Source organism: Lolium rigidum, chromosome 4 (assembly GCF_022539505.1).
Source record: "Lolium rigidum isolate FL_2022 chromosome 4, APGP_CSIRO_Lrig_0.1, whole genome shotgun sequence".
Classification (NCBI taxonomy): domain Eukaryota; kingdom Viridiplantae; phylum Streptophyta; class Magnoliopsida; order Poales; family Poaceae; genus Lolium; species Lolium rigidum.
Window position 1 is genome coordinate 71,698,555 of NC_061511.1, and position 11,978 is coordinate 71,710,532.

Here is an 11,978-nt window from a genome sequence, read left to right on the forward strand (position 1 = left end):
GTACCTCTAGCGGTAGTACCGCTCTGCGTCCACATGGACCAGATCTGGGGAATTCGAACTCAGAGCGGTAGTACCGCTTCCCAAAAGCGGTAGTACCGCTTAGGCCAAAACTGTACATAACGGTTGGATTTGGAGGAGCCTATATAAGGGCCCCTTCTTCCCCAACTCGTTTTTATCTCTCCTCTCTCTCTCCTCCATTGTTGCTGAGCTTAATCCTTGAGGATCTCCCCAACCATCCAACCAATCTTGCTCAAATTTTGAGGAGTGGTGGAGGAGACCTCGATCTATAGTTCTACCAAGAGAGATTTCACCAATACTTGCTATTCCTTAGTGGATCTTGGTGTTAGGGTTCCTATTGTGGGACATTGGAGGAAGTGCATCCATGGAGGCTAGCTTGGTGTTGTACTAGCTCCCTGGATTGTTGGGAGCCTCCTTGTGGTGTGGATCTCGCCCCAACCTTGTGAAGGAATCACCGCCTCGACCGGTGCCTTAGTGGAGAAGGGGGAGCACCTTCGTGGAGCTCTCTCGAGGAAGAAGGTGAGGCCTTCCTTCGTGGTGTGGCCGTCTAGCCTCTTGTGTGAGGCTAGCACCTCCTCAACGCAGACGTACTCCCTTTTGTGGGAGGAACTGCGGGAAACAAACCTCGCCTCGTCTCCGCGCCCTCCGGTTGTCCCGCTCCTTACTCTTACTATCTTGTGTTGTTCCTTTGCTTGTTGCACTTGTTCTAGGATCATTGTAGGATCACCAACACCACTAAAGCAATCACCTTTATCTTCCGTTGCACTAAAATTGAAAAAGATTAAAACTTGACGTAGCAACCATTCACCCCCCTCTTGTTCGCTACGATCCATTCAACTCCATTCTCTGGTACAATGGAGCGAGCTACAGACTTCTTGGAAATCATACATACCGATGTGTGTGTACCAATGAGTGTAGCATCGCGCGGTGTTTCTAACCTTCACGTTTGATCTGAGTAGATATGGGTATATTTACTTTATGAAACATAAGTCCGAAACTTTCAAGAAGTTTAAGGAATTCCAAAGTGAAGTAGAAAATCAATGTAACAAGAAGATTAAGTTTATGCGTTCTGATCGCGGAGGCGAATATCTGAGTTATGAGTTTGGCATGCTTTTAAAGAAATGCGGAATACTTTCACAGTTAACACCGCCGGGAACACCACAGCGAAATGGTGTGTCCGAATATCATAATCGAACTCTCTTAGATATGGTTCGTTCTATGATGTCTCTTACCGATTTGCCGTTATCGTTTTGGGGTTACACATTAGAGACAGCCGCATTCACTTTAAATAGGGCACCATCTAAATCCGTTGAAACGACACTGTATGAATTATGGTTTGCTAAGAAAGCTAAGCTGTCATGCTTTAAAGTTTGGGGTTGCGAAGCTTATGTAAAGAAGTTACAACCTGACAAGCTAGAACCCAAAGCGGAGAAATGCGTCTTCATAGGATACCCTAAAGAAATAATTGGGTACACTTTCTATCACAGATCCGAAGGCAAAATCTTTGTTGCCAAGAACGGATCCTTTCTTGAGAAGGAGTTTCTCACTAAAGAAGTGACTAGAAGGAAAGTAGAACTCGACGAGGTTATTGAACCTTCTCTCGTAGATCAGAGTAGCGCAGTGCCGGAAGAAGTTCCTATGCAGCCTGCACCGATAGGAGAGGAAGCAAATGATGATGATCATGAAACTTTGAAAGAGGAAGCAACTGAACCTCGCAGATCGACGAGGGCTCGTACCACTCCTGATTGGTATGATCCCTGTCTAAACGTCATGATTGTGGATAACAATGATGAAGACCCTGCGACGTATGAGGAAGCAATGATGAGCCCAGATTCCAACAAATGGCACGAGGCCATGACATCCGAAATGGGATCCATGTATGATAACCAAGTATGGACTTTGGTAGACTTACCTGATAGCCGCAAGGCTATCGAGAATAAATGGATCTTCAAAAGAAAAACAGACACTGATGGTAATATTACTGTCTATAAAGCTCGACTTGTCGCGAAGGGGTTCCGACAAATTCAAGGAGTTGACTACGATGAGACTTTCTCACCTGTAGCGAAGCTAAAGTCTGTGAGGATTTTGTTAGCAATAGCTGCATTTTTCGATTATGAGATTTGGCAGATGGATGTCAAAACGGTGTTCCTTAATGGTGACATTGAGGAAGAGTTGTATATGGTACAACCCAAAGGTTTTGTCGATCCTAAAAATGCTGACAAGGTATGCAAACTTCAGCGTTCCATTTATGGACTGAAGCAAGCATCCCGGAGTTGGAACCGATGCTTTGATAAGGTGACCAAAGACTTCGGGTTTATACAGACTCATGGTGAGGCCTGTATTTACAAGAAAGTGAGTGGGAGTTCTGTAGAATTCCTGATATTATATGTAGATGACATATTATTGATTGTGACTGATATAGAACTTCTAAGCAGTGTTAAAGATTATTTGAATAAGTGTTTTTCAATGAAAGACCTTGGTGAAGCAGCGTACATTTTAGGCATCAAGATTTATAGAGATAGATCAAGACGCCTAATAGGGCTTTCACAAAGTACATACCTGGACAAGATTCTAAAGAAGTTTAGAATGGATGAAAGCAAGAAAGGGTTCTTGCCTATGTTGCCAGGTAAGGTCTTGAGTAAGACTCAAGGTCCGGCTACGGCAGGAGAAAGAGAGAGGATGAACAAGATCCCCTATGCCTCGGCAGTAGGCTCTATCATGTATGCCATGCTGTGTACTAGACCGGATATCGCACATGTTGTTAGTTTGACCAGCATATATCAGAGTGATCCAGGAATGGAACACTGGACAACGGTCAAGAATATCCTGAAGTACTTGAAAAGGAATAAGGATATGTTTCTTTGTTATGGAGGTGACCAAGAGCTTGTTGTAACCAGTTACACCGATGCTAGTTGGAACACTGATCCTGATGACTCTAAGTCTCAGTTTGGGTACGTGTTTATATTGAATGGAGCTGCAGTAAGCTGGATGAGTGCCAAGCAATGCATGGTGGCGAAGTCTTCAACTGAATCTGAATACATAGCGGCTTCGGAGGCTTCATCGGAAGCAATATGGATGAAGAAGTTCATTACTAAGCTTGGTGTGGTTCCTAGTGCATTGGACCCATTAATTAGTCATTTATTGTGACAACATGGGTGTCATTGCCAATGCACAAGAACCAAGGTCACACAAGAAGCTGAAGCATATCAAGCTACGTTTTCATGTGATTCGCGAGTACGTCGAAGATGGTGACGTAAAGATTTGCAAAGTACACACAGATATGAATGTGGCAGATCCGTTGACTAAAGCTCTCCCTAGGGCAAAGCTTGACCTTCACCAGAACTCCATGGGTGTTAGGTACCTTACAATGTAATCTAGATTATTGACTCTGGTGCAAGTGGGAGACTATTGGAGATATGCCCAAGAGGCAATAATAAAATGGTTATTATTATATCTTTGTGTTTATGATAAATGTTTGCATACCAAGCTATAATTGTATTAACCGAAACATTGATACATGTGTGTTATGTAAACAACAAGGAGTCCCTTGTAAAGCCTTTTGTATAACTAGCTTGTTGATTAATAGATGATCATGGTTTCTTGATCATGAACATTGGATGTTGTTAATAACAAGGTTATGCCATTGGGTGAATGATATAATGGACATACACTCAAATAAGCGTAGCATAAGATCATGTCATTAAGTTCATCTTGCTATAAGCTTTCGATACATAGTTACCTAGTCCTTTGACCATGAGATCATGTAAATCACTTACACCGGAAGGATGCTTTGATTACATCAAACGCCATTGCGTGAATGGGTGGTTATAAAGATGGGATTGAGTATTCGTAAAGTGTGAGTTGAGGCATATGGATCAAGAGTGGGATTTGTCCATCCCGATGACGGATAGATATACTTTGGGCCCTCTCGGTGGAATGTTGTCTAATTAGGTTGCAAGCATGTGACTAGGTCACAAAAGATGACATACCACGGTACGAGTAAAGAGTACTTGTCGGTAATCAGGACGAACTAGGTATGGAGATACCGATGATCAAACCTCGGATAGGTAAAGTATCGTGTGACAAAGGGAATCAGTATCGTATGTTAATGGTTTAATCGATCACTAAGTTATCGCTGAATGTGTGGGATCCATTATGGATTTCCAGGTCCCGCTATTGGTTACTGGTCGGAGAGGAGTCTCGATCATGTCCGCATAGTTCACGAACCGTAGGGTGACTTGCTTAAGGTTCGATGTCGCATAAGTTCATTCAGAATATGAGATGGAGACCAAAGATTTTTCGGAGTCTCGGATGGGATCCATGACATCACGAGGAGGTCCAGAAAGTCCGGAGAATAAGATTAATATAAGGGAAGTTGATTTCTAGGTTTGAGAAAAGTTCGGGATTTTTCCGGTGAAAGACCGGGAAGGTTCTAGAAGGTTCCGGGGGTCCCACCAGTGGGCCCACGACCCTAGGAGGCCTAGCATGGGCCGAGGGGATGCACCCTAGCCTAATGGGCTAGGGGAACATGCCCCTCAAGGTCCAGCCGGCCAATCCCTTTTGCGTTTCGCCAAACCCTAGGGGGGATCAACTTGGGGGGGAAGAAAACTCCCCCCTCCTTTGGCCGCCGGCCCTAGCCCTAGATGGGCTTGGGGGGCCACCCCAACCGACCTCCCCTCCTATATAAAGAGGGGAGGGGGCAGGGAGCGCACCCACCCCAAGACACCAACCTCTGGCCGCCCCCTCTCCTCCAACATAGAGCTGTTCCGGCTTGGCGAAGCCCTGTATCTTTTCTCCTCCACCACCACCACCATGCCGTCGTGCTGCTGGGATTTCGAGGGTATCTACCAAACCTCCGCTGCCCGCTGGAACAGGGAGAGGACGGGCTTCATCGACACCGTACGCACGACCGAGTACGGAAGTGATGCCGGATTGCAGCACAGGACGATCGACTACATCAACAACGAGATCTAATCTCGTAGGCTTTGGAATCTTCGAGGGTTAGTCTCACATTCATCTCATTGCTTCGATCTTGTAGATTAGATCTTGATTCTTCCTAGATTGGATCTTGGTTGTTGTTCATGTTCACAGTAGAATTTTTCTGTTTTCCATGCAACGAACCCATCAATTTCTTCCCACATGTGAGCTTGGTACTACTACAATACTACTACATAAGAACCATACATGTCAAACTTTTGAATCATGGCCCCACATGCATGTTATGTATATATTCGCAAATTTTAATGCATGCATGAAAAATCTCCAAAATATGTGCATTTTGGTTGTCGCACATAAATGTGCTTTTACTTGTCCGCCACCAATCCAATTTTCATTTGTGGGGAAACATGACACGATGGCCATTTCCAATGTTTTACCAAATGGGCATAAAATATTCAAAAAAATTTAAAAAATGAAAAGCCAAAGTACATAGTCTTATTATGTCATACAGTAAGCATTCAAGTTGATAAACAAGGTCTAAATATATTGAAACAAGAAAAATCATGTATCTACCCCCTAACCCTAAACTCTGTCTTATGAAGTCAAACATGAAGAGAAGTGGTTTTGGGTTTCAAACATGGAAATTTCAAAAACCTCCCAAAAGCTTCATTTTGGAGTGACTAAGAAGGATCCATGCTTACTTTTAAATTTTCATGTTTTAAACTTGTTTAAATCTTGGTCAAACCTAGGATTTGACCAAGATTCAATTGGGCATTAAAAATTCAAAAAATTGAAAAATCAAAGCACATACTCTTCTTATGTCACATAGTAAGCATTCAAGTTGATAAACAAGGTCTAGACTTATTCAAACAAGAAAAATCATGTATCTACCACCTAACCCTAAACTCTGTCTTATGAAGTCAAACATGAAGAGAAGTGGTTTTAGGTTTCAAACATGGAAATTTCAATAACCTCCCAAAAGCTTCATTTTGGAGTGACTAAGAAGGATCCATGCTTACTTTTTCATTTTCATGTTTTAAACTTGTTTAAATCTTGGTCAAACCTAGGATTTGACCAAGATTCAATTGGGCATAAAAAATTCGAAAAAATTGAAAAATCAAAGCACATACTCTTCTTATGTCACATAGTAGTCATTCAAGTTGATAAACAAGGTCTAGACTTATTCAAACAAGAAAAATCATGTATCTACCACCTAACCCTAAACTTTGTCTTATGAAGTCAAGCATGAAGAGAAGTGGTTTTGGGTATCAAACATGGAAATTTCAATAACCTCCCAAAAGCTTCATTTTGGAGTGACTAAGAAGGATCCATGCTTACTTTGTCATTTTCATGTTTTAAACTTGTTTAAATCTTGGTCAAACCTACGATTTGACCAAGGTTCAAATGGGCATAAAAAATAAAAATAAAATGAAAAACCAAAGCACATAGTCTTCTTATGTCATATAGTAAGCATTCAAGTTGAAAAACAAGGTCTAGACATATTCAGACCAGAAAAATCGTGTATGTACCCCTAACCGTAAACTTTATCTTATGAAGTCAAGCATGAAGGGAACTGGTTTTGGGTTTCAAACATGGAAATTTCAAAAAACTCCCAAAAGCTTCATTTTTTGAGTGACTAAGGAGCATCCATGCTTACTTTTTCATTTTCATGTTTTAACCCTGTTTAAATCTTGGTCAAACCTATGATTTGACCAAGATTCAAATGGGCATAAAAATGAAAAATGAAAAAATGAAAAACCAAAGAACATAGTACGTCTTCTTATGTCATATAGTAAGTATTCAAGTTGATAAACAATGTCTAGACATATTCAAATCAGAAAAATCATGTATCTACCCTAACCGTAAACTCTGTCTTATGAAGTCAAGCATGAAGAGAAGTGGATTTGGGTTTCAAACATGGAAATTTCAAAAACCTTTCAAAAGCTTCATTTTGGAGTGACTAAGAAGGATCCATGCTTACTTTTTCATTTTCATGTATTAAACTTGTTTATATCTTGGTCAAACCTAGGATTTGCCAAGATTCAAATGGGCATAATAAATTCAACAAATTGAAAATAATGAAAAACTAAAGCACATAGTACGTCTTCTTATGTCATATAGTAAGCATTCAAGTTGATAAACAAGGTCTAGACATATTCAAACTAGAATAATCATGTATCTACCCCTAACCCTAAACTTTGTCTTATGAAGTCAAGCATGAAGAGAAGTGGTTTTGGGTTTCAAACATGGAAATTTCAAAAACCTCCCAAAAGCTTCATTTTGGAGTGACTAAGAAGGATCTAGACTTACTTTTTCATTTTCTTGTTTTAAACTGTTTAAATCTTGGTCAAACCTATGATTTGACCAAGATTCAAATGGGCATAAAAAATCAAAAAAACGAAGAAAAAAATGAAAAACCGAAGCAGATAGTTTTCTTATGTCACATAGTAAGCATTCAAGTTGGTAAACAAGGTCTAGACATATTCAAACAAGAAAAATCATGTATCTACCTCCTAACCCTAAACTCTGTCATATGAAGTCAAGCATGAAGAGAAGTTGTTTTGGGTTTCAAACATGGATATTTAAAAAATCTCCCAAAAGCTTAATTTTGGAGTGACTAAGAAGGATCCAGGCTTACTTTTTTATTTTCATGTTTTAAATTTGGTTAAACCCTAGTCAAACCTAGGATTTGACCAAGATTCAAATGGGCATAAAAATGCAAAAAAATCAAAAAAATGAAAAACCAAAGCATAGTCTTTTTTATGTCATACAATGAGAATTTAAGGGGATAAACAAGGTCTAGGCATATTCCAACCAGAAAAATCATGTTTGGGTTAGAAATGGGGCTGTTTGGCTACCTTTGGGGCTCTTTTCTAGCTCATTTTGGACGACCGATTGCTTATTGGAGTTCACGGTAAAGACAAAAGCCCCATTTGAAATATTTAAAACTTATTCAAATTTGGTTCAAAATGAGCATAACATAGAGTAAAATGTCATTATATGTCACGGTTAAGCCAAAAGCCCCATTTCATATATTTAAAACTTATTCAAATTTGGTTCAAATTTGAAAGACATACAAGTTATAGCACACATAGTGCATACATGTTCACACATAGTGCACTAGATGTTAGCCCTATAGTTTGAGGTCATTTGGATGAGGTCAAAAAAATGCTTGGATTAAAAATGGGGATGTTCGAACCCCGTAGTTGGATTTTTTGAACTTGATCTGTAGTACTGGGCAAAACCCTAGTTTAACCTATTTAATCATATATTCGTAGGTCGATTTTTTACTTTTTTATTATTCTTATGCAACACATGTGTGTTTGCCCGTCCAGTGAAACTCAGAGGAAACGGGATCACACGGAAGGAGAAGAAGGGAGAGTAGTCACGAGGCCCCTCTATTTATGGTGTCTCCCTTTTTTCGGGTGATGTTGACTGTTGTGCAGGGTTTGTCAGTGCGTAGGGTTTTTCAGTGCGCAGGAGGTGCGCGTGACAGGGACAACCGGGGGATCCTGAAGGACCCAGAGACTTCCAGTACGCATCCTGATGCGTCTTATTTTGAGAAAGAAGATGGCTGGGAGTTTGCGTACCCACCGCACGTGACTTGTGCTCACTGAAGTGTGGGACCTCACGCATGGGAACCACACGTAAGTGACAGACCTGTTGGTGTAAAAACTTGGGTGATTATTATATTGTATTAGTACAAAGTTTCCTATATATGGATTCAAGGGTAGGAAAGACAAGTTAACTCGTTTATACGACATTATTTTTTCCATGAAGCCAAGTTAACTCATCTATCAATTGGTACATTTTGGAGTGACTAAGAAGGATCCATGCTTACTTTTCTTTTTCATGTTTTAAACTTGTTTAAATCTTGGTCAAACCTAGGATTTGACCAAGATTCAAATGGGCATAAAAAATATAAAAAATAAAAAAAAAACAAAGCACATAGTCTTCTTGTGTCATATAGTAAGCATTCTAGTTGATAAAAAAGGTCTAGACATATTCAAACCAGGAAAATCATCTATCTACCCCCTAACCCTAAACTCTGTCTTATGAAGTCAAGCATGAAGAGAAGTGGTTTTGGGTTTCATACATGGAAATTTAAAAAACCTTCCAATAGCTTCATTTTGGAGTGACTAAGAAGGATCCATGCTTACTTTTTAATTTTCATGTTTTAAACTTCTTTAAATCTTGGTCAAACCTAGGATTTGATCAAGATTCAATTGGGCATAAAAAAAATTGAAAAATTTGAAAAATTTAAAAATCAAAGCACATACTCTTCTTATGTCACATAGTAAGCATTCAAGTTGATAAACAAGGTCTAGACTTATTCAAACAAGAAAAATCATGTATCTACCACCTAACCCTAAACTTTGTCTTATGAAGTCAAGCATGAAGAGAAGTGGTTTTGGGGTTCAAACATGGAAATTTCAATAACCTCCCAAAAACTTCATTTTGGAGTGACTAAGAAGGATCCATGCTTTCATTTTCATTTTCATGTTTTAAACTTGCTTAAATCTTGGTCAAACCTACGATTTGAACAAGATTCAAATGGGCATAAAAAATAAAATAAAATCAAAAAAATGAAAAACCAAAGCACATAATCTTCGTATGTCATATAGTAAGCATTCAAGTTGAAAAACAAGGTCTACACATATTCAAACCTGAAAAATCTTGTATGTAAGTGGTTTTGGGTTTCAAACATGGAAATTTCAAAAAACTCCCAATAGCTTCATTTTGGAGTGACTAAGAATAGGATTTCAGGTGGGATGGACATGGGACGTCCGGCTCCCACTCGCGCACGTCCCTCTTGTCCCACTGTCCCTTGTCCCTATCATCCCATCAACGAAGAATGTCACCGGGCTCCAATGGGATGTCCCATCTGTCCCTAAACTGATCGATCGCTTGTTGTTCTCGAACTGAACTGGAGTCCAGGCACGCTTGGTTGTTCCCAAATTTTACCAAGCGTCCAGGCCAAGATGAGTAAAGAGGACGAGCCAAGGAAAGTCAGGGTGGCCGGGCTTCGGGAAGAGCTCGCGGCTGTCATGGAGGCTACGAGTCGAGGACAAGAAAGCAGAGGAGCTTGGAAATGGCGCGATGTCGCCGGCCACGTCGGAGATGTCACATACCGAGACCAAGGGAGGCTTCGGCGGTAGCAAGGTGACCTAGGGCAGCGGCATCGCAGTGGCCGGGAGACGGAGACGGCGGCGGCTAAGCGGAGTGTGGGAGACGGTGGCGGCTGCGCGGAGAGTAGGAAACGGCTGAGTCGCTGAGAGCTGAGAGGGTTAACGAGAGAGAGGGGAGGGATGTTTGGGTTGTCACTGGGATAGCTGGGCTTGTCCCACTCGGCCCGTACGGGATTGATGAAATTATTTAGAGGGATAAGTGGGATTAGGGGGATGGGATGGGACGTGGGATAGCTGGAAAATCCCATCCCACTTGAAATTTTAAGTAAGAAGGATCCATGCTTACTTTTTCATTTTCATGTTTTAAACTTGTTTAAATCTTGGTCAAACCTAGGATTTGACCAAGATTCAATTGGGCATTAAAAATTCAAAAAAATTGAAAAATTGAAAAATCAAAGCACATACTCTTCTTATGTCGCATAGTAAGCATTCAAGTTGATAAACAAGGTCTAGACTTATTCAAACAAGAAAAATCATGTATCTACCACCTAACCCTAAACTTTGTCTTATGAAGTCAAACATGAAGAGAAGTGGTTTTAGGTTTCAAACATGGAAATTTCAATAACCTCCCAAAAGCTTCATTTTGGAGTGACTAAGAAGGATCCATGCTTACTTTTTCATTTTCATGTTTTAAACTTGTTTAAATCTTGGTCAAACCTAGGATTTGACCAAGATTCAATTGGGCATAAAAAATTCGAAAAAATTGAAAAATCAAAGCACATACGCTTCGTATGTCACATAGTAGGCATTCAAGTTGATAAACAAGGTCTAGACTTATTCAAACAAGAAAAATCATGTATCTACCACCTAACCCTAAACTTTGTCTTATGAAGTCAAGCATGAAGAGAAGTGGTTTTGGGTATCAAACATGGAAATTTCAATAACCTCCCAAAAGCTTCATTTTGGCGTGACTAAGAATGATCCATGCTTACTTTTTCATTTTCATGTTGTTATCACCAGAATTTGACCAAGTCTGAGGTGGGCCGCGATCAAGATGGGCTTAAAGATTATATACGGAAGAAATACATGAATCGGCCTTATGCGCAATGTTTGGGCTAGTTTGCCTTTATATCTGTAATATAGTAGATCGCATCTTAGATTAAAAGATAGAGTTTAACCCGTGCACATTTAGGTGCACGCCTAAATTAGAAAGTCCCCTGGACTATAAATATGTATCTAGGGTTTATGGAATAAACAACAACCAACGTTCAACCACAAATCAATCTCGGCGCATCGCCAACTCCTTCGTCTCGAGGGTTTCTACCGGTAAGCATCATGCTGCCATCTTGCGATCTAGGCAGCACAAGCTTTATGTTGTTCACGCGTTGCTCGTACTGAAGCTTTTTTGATGGCGAGCAACGTAGTTATCTTAGATATGTTAGGGTTAGCATTGTTCTTCGTATCATATGCTGTCGTAGTGCAACCCTTGCATATCTAGCCGCCCTTACACCTATCTTAGGTGTAGGGGCGGCACCCTGCTTGATCATTATTTAGTAGATCCGATCCATTACGGTTGCTCCTTGTTCTACAAGGATTAGTTTAATATCTGCAATAGTTAGGCCTTACAAAGGGTTGGAGGATCCAGCGGCACGTAGGGTGTCGTTTGCTAGTCCTAGACAGGATGTTCCGGGGATCAACCTCGTGTTGGTTTTTAGGCCCTATCTAGGATCGGCTTACGACCACCGTGCGTGGCCGCGAGGCCCAATCGTGAGTAGGATGATCCGATTATGCGGTGAAAACCCCAAATCGTTGTAGATCGTTTTAGCTTTATCTTGATCAAGCAGGACCACCATATATTCGTGCACCTAGTGCGAATCATGGGTGGATCGGCTC